Raw genomic sequence first — 13,490 nt, forward strand, 5'->3', positions numbered from 1 at the left:
TAATCTCTCTGTGTATTGTAGCTCCCTCATACCCTTTATTAATTTTGTTGCCCTCCTTTGTACTTACTATAGTTCCATTATATCCTTCCTGAGCGCTGGTGCCCAAAACTGTACACAGTACTCTCCTTGATAAAGCGGTTATATGGAATAAGCGAAACGTACGTCGGGGGTCTTTTTATCCTGGTTCCGGTCCGGTGTGCGGTGTAGCCCTTCTTATCTGCGGTAAGCCCCAATATTTCACTATTAGTGACGATTTGTCACTTTATTTTATGTACTACTGGCTTCCTGCAGCGCTGTGTATTTTCAGTCTGTTGTATCAGACTGTTTTGGATTTTTTTTTTGTGCTCCCGCACACTGGGAGGATACTGGGTTCCCGTGTTTCCATACTTTCTTGCACTTTATATTGTGTTCTCTGCTTATATACTATCATCTTATGTCACTTACTGTATGTATATTTATACCCTGTATTTGTAATAAATTTATATATCTATTATACTCCTGGTTCTCCTGTTTATAGTAATAATAATACAGTACTCCATGTGCGGTTTAACCAGGGATTTGTACAGAGGCAGTATAATGCCCTCATCATGTGTATTCACACCTCTTTTTAATGCACCCCATGATCCTGTTTGCCTTGGCAGCTGCTGCCTGGCACTGGCTGCTCCAGGTAAATTTAGTATTAACTAGGATCCCCAAGTCCTTCTTCATGTCAGATTTACCCAGTAGTTTCCCGTTCAGTGTGTAATGGTGATATTGATTCCTTCCCATGTGTATATCCTTACATTTATCTTTGTTAAACCGCATCTGCCACCTTTCGGCCCAAGTTTCCAACTTATCCAGATCCATCTATAGCAGAATGATATCTTCTCTTGTATTGACTGATTTAGTTTTGTATCATCTGCAAATATCGATATTTTACTGTGTAAACCTTCTACCAGATAATTAATAAAAATATGTTGAAGAGAATAAGTCCCAACACCAACCGTGCGGTACCCCACTGGTCACAGCGACTCTCTTTGAGAGTATACCATTTATAACCACACTCTGCTTTCTATTATTAAGCCAGTTACTTACCCATTTACGCACATTTTCCCCCAGACCCAGCATTCTCATTTTGTGTACCAACCTCTTGTGTGGCACGGTATCAAACGCTTTGGAAAAAATCAAGATATACTAAGATATATTAAAGTTTTATTTTTTTTAAATAAATATATGCCAGTATTAAATTTGTACACAATCTAGAGCCAAAGTCGGATAAGTTTGAAGTCATGACGGGCATGTAGGATTTTTCTTAGGTTGTCTATATGGCCAGTTTTAGACTATGGCCGGGGACACACACAACGTATAAAAAAACGGTCCGTTTTTGACGGACGAGAATCGCACAAATTTTACCAAAACAGTGATCCGTGTGCAGTGCGAGGATGCGATTTTCTTGCATCAAATGATCCGTTTGAGATCCGTGTGACATCCGTATGGCATCTGTATGGCGAGATTTTCTCGCAGGCTTGCAAAATGGACATATAACGGTTTTTCCACCTGAAAAAATTTAAATCATCACCAAGAACATTATTTAATGGCCCTAAACACAGGTGCCACCCACCAATCTATGCAGTAGAGTCCCTGCTTGTGTTGGTGCACTTCGGATTGATGAGCAACATGTCTGATCGACTGACTTTCAACAACACAGAGCGTGTGCTTTTCAACTGGGTACTTTCCCAACGTTTTGGCCAGCCATACCCAGTTATTGTAGATCCGAGGAGGCGGAGACGGATGTGGGTACATCCACTTATCAAGCAACGTATCACTAAAGGCCATTTCAGCCGTCTGTACGCTGCTCTGAGGACTAATCCGGACAAGTTCTTCAACTATTGTCGGATGAGGATTCAAACCTTTGACATTTTGTTGGAGATTTTGCGTCCAGGGATCACGAAGAAGGACACCAGGATGCGCAAATCTATTTCAGCTGAGGAGTGCCTTATCCTTACCTTGCGGTATGCCTTAATACTAATTGACCCAATCTGTTACACATTTTTTGGTCGATCCCCCTTATTCAAATTAGATACTTAAATGGTTAAGTAACTTCAACATCATTTGTCCTTCTTTTCTTACATTAAATTTTTGCAAAGATCAAAGCCATAGCATGTCCTTAATGTTTTTTTTTTTTTTTTTTTTTTTTAGGGTTTTATTGCCCCATATAACCCTGTATTGTGTTAATTTTATATTTGAAAACAATATTCTTTTGTCTTTTAGCTTCCTTGCCACTGGCCTATCATATGCGGCCCTGCATTTAGAGTTTTTATTGGGCAAATCTACAATTTCTGGGATTGTGCAGGATACATGCACGGAAATCTGGAGAAGACTCCATCAAGAGGTGATGCCTGAACCCAAAATTGCAGACTGGTTACGTATTGCTCAAGGATTTCAGGACACATGCCAGTTTCCGCACTGTATTGGGGCTCTTGACGGAAAGCACATCCGTGTGCGTAAGCCGCCAGGTTCAGGGACCCAATTCTTTAATTGTAAACAGTTTTTCTCTGCAGTGCTGTTGGCCCTAGTTGACAGCAACGACAGGTTTATAATTGTAGATATTGGGGCCTATGGGAGAACTGGAGACTCTAGAGTCTTCAGTTCTTCCATTATGGGTCGGCGGCTGCGCAACAATGAATTGGATCTCCCACCCCCAAGTCACATACCAGGGGCTAATTTGGATGCGGTCCCTTACATGATGGTAGCAGATGAGGCCTTTCAATTATCAAGGAACGTCACGAGACCTGTTATGACCTGGTGGTCAGGACAATAATGGACCTGGTGGTTAAGAGCACACGGAATGACCTGATAATTACTGTTACTGATAATAAGGACGAGCTCTGGGACGTGGGAACTCTGCTGACCGCAATCCCTAAACCTATCAAACACACTAGAAATAGCCGTGGATTGCGCCTAACGCTCCCTATGCAACTCGGCACAGCCTAAGAAACTAGCTAGCCCTGAAGATAGAAAAATAAAGCCTACCTTGCCTCAGAGAAATTCCCCAAAGGAAAAGGCAGCCCCCCACATATAATGACTGTGAGTAAAGATGAAAATACAAGCACAGAGATTAAATAGATTTAGCAAAGTGAGGCCCGACTTACTGAACAGACCGAGTGTTAGGGCTAGCGGAACGCACCAAGTAGAAATAGATATTTATTATAAATGGTGCGTTCGCTGCCCGGGGTCCACCGTGCAGGAAGAACCTGCCGCTAGTAAGACGGACTATATGGCGGTACTAAAAGTATACACGCACGGGTTAACTTCACCCTGCGTGAAGGAAGCGATCCTGTTGAGTCACAGGACCGCGGTACCGCACATAGAGCGCGAACAAGAAGTCAGCGAACACAACCCCAACACAGGATTGAAGTCCGATTAGACCACTTGCTGGCACAACACCGCAACTGGGTGTGTAAGGAAACTATAAAAATAGTATATAAAGGCACGAGAGTGCATGCAGTGCCGCACTGACGAACGCCACTAACCACCCAGACTTGGGTAAGGAAAGCGCAGAGGAAGCGCACGGCGCCGTACAGGCGGTCACAGCAACTAGACGCTGTTATGTGTGTAACGTGCTGTTGGATAAGTCGGGCGCTAGATAGCAAACATACACCTTCCGCGAACAGTCATCCAATAGGGAGGGTATTTTAAAGAGCGACTTTCACACACAACACACACACATATTATCAAGACAATACTAGCGCATGGCCGTGCGGTCATGCGCAGTTTATATAGTTGCAGCACAGGAAGCTGCTACTGAAGTTTTGCCCTTTCAGGACCTTCCTGGAGGACCAATGGAATGTGCTGCAGTACCTGAGCATGTGACCCTCGATCTCCAACGGGAGATCTTGCCCTGGGCATGCTCAGTGTGTGCAAATAAGGACTTAGTCACAGAGAAGCCCGCTCGCCGCAGATCAGTGCAGGGTACAACAGGAGAGCCAGAAAAGGCAACAGTAACCCTTTGCACAGAATCAGTCCCAGCAAGACGCTGGGAGCGACGCCTCCGCTGAGCAGGCCCCACTGTGGCCGGTACAGAATGGGAGACCGCAGCAGACAGGGATCGAGATTCCCCCTGTGCAGCAGAGAAAACTCGACTCCTAACATCACCCCCCCTCCTTGGCAGCAATGAGCTGCGGAGCCCGAATGTGCTCAGCACGCTCCCAGGACCTGTCCTCAGGACCATAACCCTTCCAGTCCACCCAAAAAATTTTTTGCCACGTACCACCTTGCACCCCAAAATAGCATTCACCTCATAATCGTCCGAAGACGAACCCGATGTCCCAGCAGATGACTCGGAAAACCGGGACATGTACACGGGTTTCAGGAGGGACACATGAAAGGTGTCGGTGATACCCAGGCGTGGCAGAAGAGCCAAGCGATAAACCACAGGATTAACCTGTTCGAGCACTTTGAAGGGACCCAAGTAGCGAGGAGCAAACTTAGTGGACTCAACTCGCAGCCTGATGTTACGGGAGGAGAGCCACAACAAGTCGCCAGGAGCAAAGGTCGGAGCGGGGCGCCGATGAGCATCGGCGGAGGACCTCATTCTCTCCTTAGAGGCCCGAATGGCATCCTGAGTGCGGTCCCAAATGTCCCGTGCCTCCACTGCCCAGTCTGCCACCCTGGAGTCAGCAGAGGACACGGGCATAAGCACAGGAACCCGCGGATGCTGGCCGTAATTAAGGAGGAAAGGAGTCTGACCGGTGGAGTCGGCTACAGCGTTATTAAGGGCGAACTCTGCCCATGGTAATAAAGATGCCCAGTCATCCTGCCTGGCAGAAACAAAATGTCGTAGATATGTGACCAGAGTCTGATTGGCCCTCTCTACCAACCCATTCGTCTCGGGATGATATGCGGAAGAGAGATTTAACTCAATGCTGAGAAGACGACAAAGCTCTCTCCAGAACCGAGACGCAAACTGGGGACCCCGGTCACTGACAATTTTGTCTGGCATGCTATGTAGGCGGAAGATGTGTCTTATGAACAACGCTGCCAAGGCCCGTGCAGAAGGTAACCGTGGGAGCGGCACCAAATGCACCATTTTCGAGAAATGATCGGTAATAACCCAAATGACGGTACAGCCGCGAGACTTGGGCAAACCCACTACAAAGTCCATCCCGACCATCTCCCAGGGCCTGTCTGCCACCGGCAAGGGATAGAGTAACCCAGACGGCCGTTGTCGAGGAGACTTATTTTTGGCGCATGAGACACACGCCAGAACGTAATCTCTGACATCTCGGAGCATATGCGGCCACCAGTACGTCCTCGCCAGCAGCTCAGATGTCCTTTTTGTCCCAAAGTGTCCACCCACCCTGGACGAATGAGCCCAAGAGAGAACCTCCGGTCGCAAATTTATGGGCACAAAAGTCTTGCCCGGAGGCACAGACTCAAGCGACACCGGAGCCACGGTTCTCAAGCTCTCAGAAGGAACAATAAGCCGAGGCTCTCCTTCCTCCTCCTCAGATGACACAACAGAGCGAGAAAGAGCATCAGCTCGAATGTTCTTCTCCCCAGCGAGATAATGGAGGGTGAAGTGGAATCGGGAGAAGAATAAGGACCATCTGGCCTGGCGAGAATTTAGCCGCTGGGCTGTTTGCAAATATAGCAAATTTTTGTGGTCTGTAACAACTTGAAAGGGAAAACGAGCCCCCTCCAAGAGATGTCTCCACTCTGAGAAAGCCAATTTCATCGCTAGCAACTCCCTGTCCCCGATGGAATAATTCCTCTCCGCTGGTGTGAAGGTCATGGAGAAGAAGAAGCACGGATGCTTCCGACCTTGAGCATCCTTTTGGAAGAGGACTGCTCCAGCACCAACGGAAGAGGCATCCACCTCCATTATAAACGGCTTGTCGACATCGGGACGATGTAGGATGGGAGCACTAGCAAAATGAGACTTAGTAGAAGAAAAGGCCCTGGAGACCTCTTCAGACCACACTTTGGGATTTGCTCCCTTCTTGGTGAGGGCTACCAAGGGAGCTAACAAAAAGAACAAAACCCCCATAAAATAGATACTTTATTAAATTACAAAAATAGAACAAAACCCCAAAAAGACAAGAAAGCCCTAAATACTCGGGCAATCCACTACGGGAGAAAAAATCCTTCCCACCAAGATAATCTATTGGTAGACTGAAAAAATATATAGTAGGAAACATACATACACTGACAATATACTGGTGGAACACACGTGTATTGACCTATACCAAATACCAAGGGTGCAAGGATATAAGTGAAAATATCCCTACAACAGATGAAAAAAACCCCTATGGCTGTACACCTACCTAGGCAGCCCTATTTTCTGGACAATTCCATACTGCCATGATATCATCTTGTCTCTCCTGATGAACCCATGTTGGGGGAAACGCGTCGAGAGCCGTTTATGTGCCTTTAGCCGCCTAGGAGTCACAGTATCGGTTTTTCCACTACTTGTTTAATATGAACACAGCAGATAAGTATCGTTTTTTGCATATTGTACATCTTATGTGCTGCTATGTGTAGTGGTTATGTGTGGTGACATACCTAGATATTTGGCGTGGCATATCTGTTTGTTTTTCATTTGGTTTTTACATGCATTTGTGGTAGGACTGGTTAGTATAGGATCTCTTTTGCACTTGGTACTATGTGTTAGGTTATACTACAAGATACCCCATGATTTGATATGCGATATGTGTGTTGTTTATCTATAAGCGCTATCCCTTTTGCTTACATCACATTGGAGGGGAGGGCCGGTTATGTTGTTAAATTACATAACACATAGCTTCATATGATATTACCAGCCATCTGGCCTCTCTTTCCTACTTTACTCCTTATAGGGAGATAGTAGGAGGTTAGGGACAGCCATCGCACGAGCGGGGGCGCCATTCTCGTTTTATCTTCTAGGGTGCCAACCTCCGCATCTAGGTAGGTGTACAGCCATAGGGGTTTTTTCATCTGTTGTAGGGATATTTTCACTTATATCCTTGCACCCTTGGTATTTGGTATAGGTCAATACACGTGTGTACCACCAGTATATTGTCAGTGTATGTATGTTTCCTACTATATATTTTTTCAGTCTACCAATAGATTATCTTGGTGGGAAGGATTTTTTCTCCCGTAGTGGATTGCCCGAGTATTTAGGGCTTTCTTGTCTTTTTGGGGTTTTGTTCTATTTTTGTAATTTAATAAAGTATCTATTTTATGGGGGTTTTGTTCTTTTTGTAAGCTGTATTTTCCCTTTTGTTATACATTATTTGTGACCTACCAAGGGAGCTACCAAAGTTGAGAAATGTGGAATGAACTGGCGGTAATAATTAATGAACCCCATAAAGCACTGCACCGCTTTAAGTGAATGGGGTTCTTGCCAGTCCATCACAGCCTGTAGTTTGGCAGGATCCATAGCCAATCCCTGGGCAGAGATGATATAGCCCAGGAAAGGTAAAGACTCCTGCTCAAACACACACTTCTCCAACTTTGCATAAAGAGAGTTTGCCCGTAAGAGGTCGAAGACTCTGCCAACATCTCTCCGGTGGGAGTCAATATCTGGAGAAAAGATGAGAATATCATCCAGATAGACTACGACCGAGGTGGAAAGCATATCCCGGAAGATGTCGTTGACAAAGTCTTGGAAAACGGCTGGGGCATTACAGAGCCCGAAGGGCATCACCAGATACTCATAGTGCCCATCTCTGGTGTTAAACGCCGTCTTCCATTCGTCCCCCTCACGGATGCGAATCAGGTTATAAGCTCCCCGCAGGTCTAATTTGGTAAATACCTTAGCTCCCCGTAGCCTATCAAAAAGCTCAGAAATCAGGGGCAGCGGGTACTTATTCTTAACGGTGATGGCGTTAAGACCCCTGTAGTCTATGCACGGACGCAACTCTCCATTCTTCTTCTGTACGAAGAAGAACCCTGCCCCTGCTGGTGACACTGACTTCCTACTAAACCCTCTTGCCAAATTCTCCTGGATGTATTGGGACATAGCCTCCATTTCCGGGAGAGAGAGGGGATAGACACGTCCCCGAGGAGGTTCTGCTCCAGGCAAGAGTTCTATAGGACAGTCATAGGGACGGTGAGGCGGAAGGGTCTCCGCTGCCTTTTTGGAGAATACGTCTGCATAGGACCAATAGTATTTGGGGAGAGTAGAGAGATCTGCGGGTATCTCAGTGGTGGAAACCTGAACGCACTCTTTCACACATCTGCCCTTGCAGGATTCACTCCAACCCAATATCCTCCCAGAGGTCCACTCAATATGTGGGGAGTGGAAACGGAGCCAGGGTATTCCCAGTAGTATCTCATCCATTCCCTCGGGAAGGACAAGAAGGGAAATAATCTCCTGGTGGGATGGGGACATGGCTAACGTGAAAGGGACAGTCTGATGTGTGATCTGTAACAGAAGTGTCGACCCATTCACCACTCTAACGGTGACTGGTTTGGCAAGCATAACCAGAGGTATTGCGTGGCACAGAGCAAAAGCAGAAGACATAAAATTTCCCTCTGCTCCTGAATCCACACAAAGCTCTACTGTAAGAGTGGATGGGCCTAACAGGATTGTCCCTTTAAAGGACAATTTGGAGGAAAATGCCGCTGTGTCCAGTGAACCTCCTCCAATGGTCACTAGACGCGATCATATTCCCGACCGCCGTGGACATTTATTAGCGTAATGTCCCGGTTGCTGGCAATTTTTACACACCACAGGTACTCGAGCGGTCTGAGACCTAGGTCCCGCTCGAGAAACCTCCATGGCCTCATGGGAGTCGGACGCCATAACAGGAGATTCTAGCGGTTTGGCAAAGGTGGGAGCCAGCCGAAACCTCTGCCTACACTGGGTCCGCTCCAACTTCCGCTCGTTAAAACGGAGATTGATGCGGGTAACTATAGTAATAAGCTCCTCCAGTGTGGCGGGAATCTCCCTGGTGGCCAAGGCGTCCTTTACATGATCTGCCAGTCCTTTCCAGAACACCGGAATAAGGACTTTATCCGGCCATTCCAGCTCAGAAGCTAGAGTCCGGAATAGGATGGCGAACTGGCTGACCATGGACGAAGCCTGAGTAATTGCCAACAATTGGAGCGCGGTATCATGGGTGACACGGGGTCCCAAAAAGACCTGCCTCAGAGCGTCCAGGAAGATAGGAGCACTCTGTACCACACGATCACCACGTTCCCAAAGCGGCGTTGCCCACTCCAACGCCCTGCCCGACAAAAGAGAAAAAATGAATCCCACTTTCGCCCGTTCCCTAGGAAAACGTGCAGCCAGCAGCTCGAGATGTATGGAGCACTGGCTCACGAATCCCCGACATAGCTTACTGTCACCAGCAAACTTGTCTGGAAGCGGGAGACGGGATAAGGTCGGAGCAGGGGTGGCAGCGGACAAACTGGCTGCAGCTGCACTTGCAGCCTGAACAGCGACAGCAGTAACATCCACAGCTGAGGTTGCACGCTCTAGAGCCGCCAACCTACCCTCCAACTGCTGGATGTACCGCTGTAGACGCTGACCGTCCGCCATTTACTAGCCAGACCCTGGCGCTAGTATTATGTTAGGGCTAGCGGAACGCACCGAGTAGAAATAGATATTTACTATAAATGGTGCGTTCGCTGCCCGGGGTCCACCGTGCAGGAAGAACCTGCCGCTAGTAAGACGGACTATATGGCGGTACTAAAAGTATACACGCACGGGTTAACTTCACCCTGCGTGAAGGAAGCGATCCTGTTGAGTCACAGGACCGCGGTACTGCACATAGAGCGCGAACAAGAAGTCAGCGAACACAACCCCAACACAGGTTTGAAGTCCGATTAGACCACTTGCTGGCACAACACCGCAACTGGGTGTGTAAGGAAACTATAAAAATAGTATATAAAGGCACGAGAGTGCATGCAGTGCCGCACTGACGAACGCCACTAACCACCCAGGCTTGGGTAAGGAAAGCGCAGAGGAAGCGCACGGCGCCGTACAGGCGGTCACAGCAACTAGACGCTGTTATGTGTGTAACGTGCTGTTGGATAAGTCGGGCGCTAGATAGCAAACATACACCTTCCGCGAACAGTCATCCAATAGGGAGGGTATTTTAAAGAGCGACTTTCACACACAACACACACACATATTATCAAGACAATACTATCGCATGGCCGTGCGGTCATGCGCAGTTTATATAGTTGCAGCACAGGAAGCTGCTACTGAAGTTTTGCCCTTTCAGGACCTTCCTGGAGGACCAATGGAATGTGCTGCAGTACCTGAGCATGTGACCCTCGATCTCCAACGGAAGATCTTGCCCTGGGCATGCTCAGTGTGTGCAAATAAGGACTTAGTTCCAGAGAAGCCCGCTCGCCGCAGATCAGTGCAGGGTACAACAGGAGAGCCAGAAAAGGCAACAGTAACCCTTTGCACAGAATCAGTCCCAGCAAGACGCTGGGAGCGACGCCTCCGCTGAGCAGGCCCCACTGCAGCCGGTACAGAATGGGAGACCGCAGCAGACAGGGATCGAGATTCCCCCTGTGCAGCAGAGGAAACTCGACTCCTAACACCGAGGATAGGAAAGGTTACTTTGCGGTCAGCACAAAAACCTACAAAAAGACCACGCAGAGGGCGCAAAAAGACCCTCCGCACCGACTCACGGTGCGGAGGCGCTCCCTCTGCGTCCCAGAGCTTCCAGCAAGCAAGACAACAAATTAAATAGCAAGCTGGACAGAAAAATAGAAAACCAAAGAAATACAAGCTGGAACTTAGCTTCTGATGGGAAGACAGGTCACAAGAACGATCCAGGAGTGAGCAGACCAATACTGGAACATTGACAGGTGACATGGAGCAAAGATCCAAGTGGAGTTAAATAGAGCAGCAGCTAACGAATTAACCTCGTCACCTGTGAAACTCAGAAACACCCACCAGAGGAAGTCCATGGACAGAACCAGCCGAAGTACCATTCATGACCACAGGAGGGAGCCCGACAACAGAATTCACAACAGAGACCCTATCCACGGAGAGGCCTGGACTACCGGCGCAGAATCTTTAATTTGCGTCTTTCCCGTGCCCGCCGTCTGGTCGAGTGTTCATTCGGCATTCTCAGTGCAAAATGGCGGGTCCATCAGTCTGCAATCCAACTGAGTGAAGGCAATGTAAATGGCGTGATTAAAGCATGTGTTGTTCTTCACAACTTTACAAGAGACCATGATTGCCCATCATCTGCTGCAGATGACATTGATTATGCAAATACTGTCTTGACCACTACACGTGTTCGTCCTTCACGTTGTCAGCCCTCTGGCCTAAAAGTTCGTGATGTTTTAACCAATTTTTTTGTGTCACCAGAGGGATCTACGGTTTGGCAAGACAATGCTGTTTTGCCTTAATTTTGATTTAGATTCTAAGTTAATAAATCACATAATTTGCTTCAGAAATTGGTGCAATATGTATCTGATGATGAAAAGATGTAAGTGTGTAAAGTTGACAAATCATGTATGTAGCTGGACCAATACATAAGACTCTGTTTTCAGAACAAATTTTTACTGCTCAGCGCATATATATATGTATTCAAAAAACATATTTCCATTCTCATATGTAATTTGAGCAAAATAAACAACACAGCTTTACATGCCAAGGTCACAAAAAACTTAGGCCAACAAAAAGCCCAAATGACAGCCAAAATATAACATCAAAAACATTACAGGTTATGGTAGGTTGGGGGTGGTGATGGTGATGGCGGGTGTCCAGCATGTGCGGAACTTGGCCTGGGTGGTTGACCAACCACTCTGTCTACTTGTGTTAGTGCAGATATAAATTGAGGGTGTTGCTGCAAGTTGCGATCATGTGTATGAGCTAACACTTGATGTGGAGGGTAGAAGGGCATCAAGTCCTGGGTACTGGATTGACCCATTTGGACAGAACCCCCAATATGGCCATGTCGAGCAGACACATGTTGGGACCAGCCTCCAAACATGTGTCTGTTCAAGTGGTCAGATTGGGGATGTGCTGCAAAATCATAAATACCCCTGTTTTGTGCTTGTTGTGTGCTTTGTGCAGGCTGTTGTTGGGGAGCTATAGGTTGCGGGGGTGGTGCTGACACAGTTTGTGATTGGTCCTGTGGAAGGTCTTGCACCGCCAGAAGGTTTGTAGATGACATTTGCCACCGTTCAAGATAATTAAAAATATTAGTGGGGTTGTTTGGGGGTGTTGCCGCATCTAGCAAAATTTGGATGCAACCTCTGGTCCGTACCCTGAGCGAGCGTGGAATGGGCCGTAAATAGCGGGCAAGACTGCGGAAGTAAGCTTCCTCCCCATCGTCATTGGCAGCTCGGGACAAATAGTCCAACACCCCGGTATCAACTTGCCTCCTGGTGCCAATGTTCAAAGCCACCCTTCTGCGACGACCACGGTTTGGTCTGGTAGTAGGCTGTGGTGATGTATCCAGAGCTAATGTTGGACTGCTGCTCTGGGCTCCTTCATCAACCTCAGGATTTGCCTCCTGTGGAGCGGAAGACGCTGCTGCTGGTTGTGGTGGTGGGTGGTTGCTGCCTGTTGCTTGTCCAGATGGTCCAGCCATTTCTGCATCTTCAGCAACAGGGTCAATCAGCAACTCTGAGTCAGATCCAGTCTCTCTTTCAGTCAGATTTGACTCTGTTCTGTATTTCGCAAAAGATTATTTATATTAAAAAATACATACATATTCACATAATAAGATGTGTAAAATATTTGTAGACATGCATGCACTTACGGTCGTAGCTCCATCACCGGGGCAAGAAAATTTAGCCGATCATAATAAAGGTATTTCCTTTTTTGGGGGCTGCATCACCACTCTGCCCAGAAAGTTGTCGTTCACGCCGGTATTGGTCCCGACAACTCCGCCAGCGTCTATTGACATCATTGACTGCAAATATACAAAATATTCTATATAAATCTCACACACAAACAGTTACAGGGTTTGCAATAACACATGGGCCCAGGAGGCTAGGGGGACATAAAATTCCTTTGGCCCTATATTAACGGACTATAGCTAAAATAAATTTAATCCATATTTGTGTCTCTTGGTAATGTTTTTGCATCTTCAACCAAGAGCATGGATGATTTACTCCCATCATAAACAAAACACATATGATGGTTTCAGGCTTATTTTTTTATCAGGAAAAAACTAATAATAAACAACATTTTTTGGTGAAGAATGGTACTTACATATTTCTTGCTGAACCTCTTGAGGTCGCTCATCAAAATCGGGGAACATGTGGCGACATATTGACCTCCATGCTGCGTTTTTACGTGCACGGTCCGCATAATGTGCATCGCTTTGGTCCCATAATTCGGGCCTATCATGGACCAGAGCAATGAGCATCTCCACATTAATATGCCTGGCCATGCTGCTACAACAGAACACTCCGTGAAGGCGTGCTTCCTGGTTTGCAATCCAGCGTGGGCCAGAAATTAGCATGCCAAAGCTTCCTGATAATGGATGATTCAATTTCCTGTCACCTGGAGAAGTCTTCCGTATTTCTCGCAATGCACACGCATG

The sequence above is a fragment of the Ranitomeya imitator genome, chromosome 1, assembly GCF_032444005.1.
Source record: "Ranitomeya imitator isolate aRanImi1 chromosome 1, aRanImi1.pri, whole genome shotgun sequence".
NCBI lineage: Eukaryota > Metazoa > Chordata > Amphibia > Anura > Dendrobatidae > Ranitomeya > Ranitomeya imitator.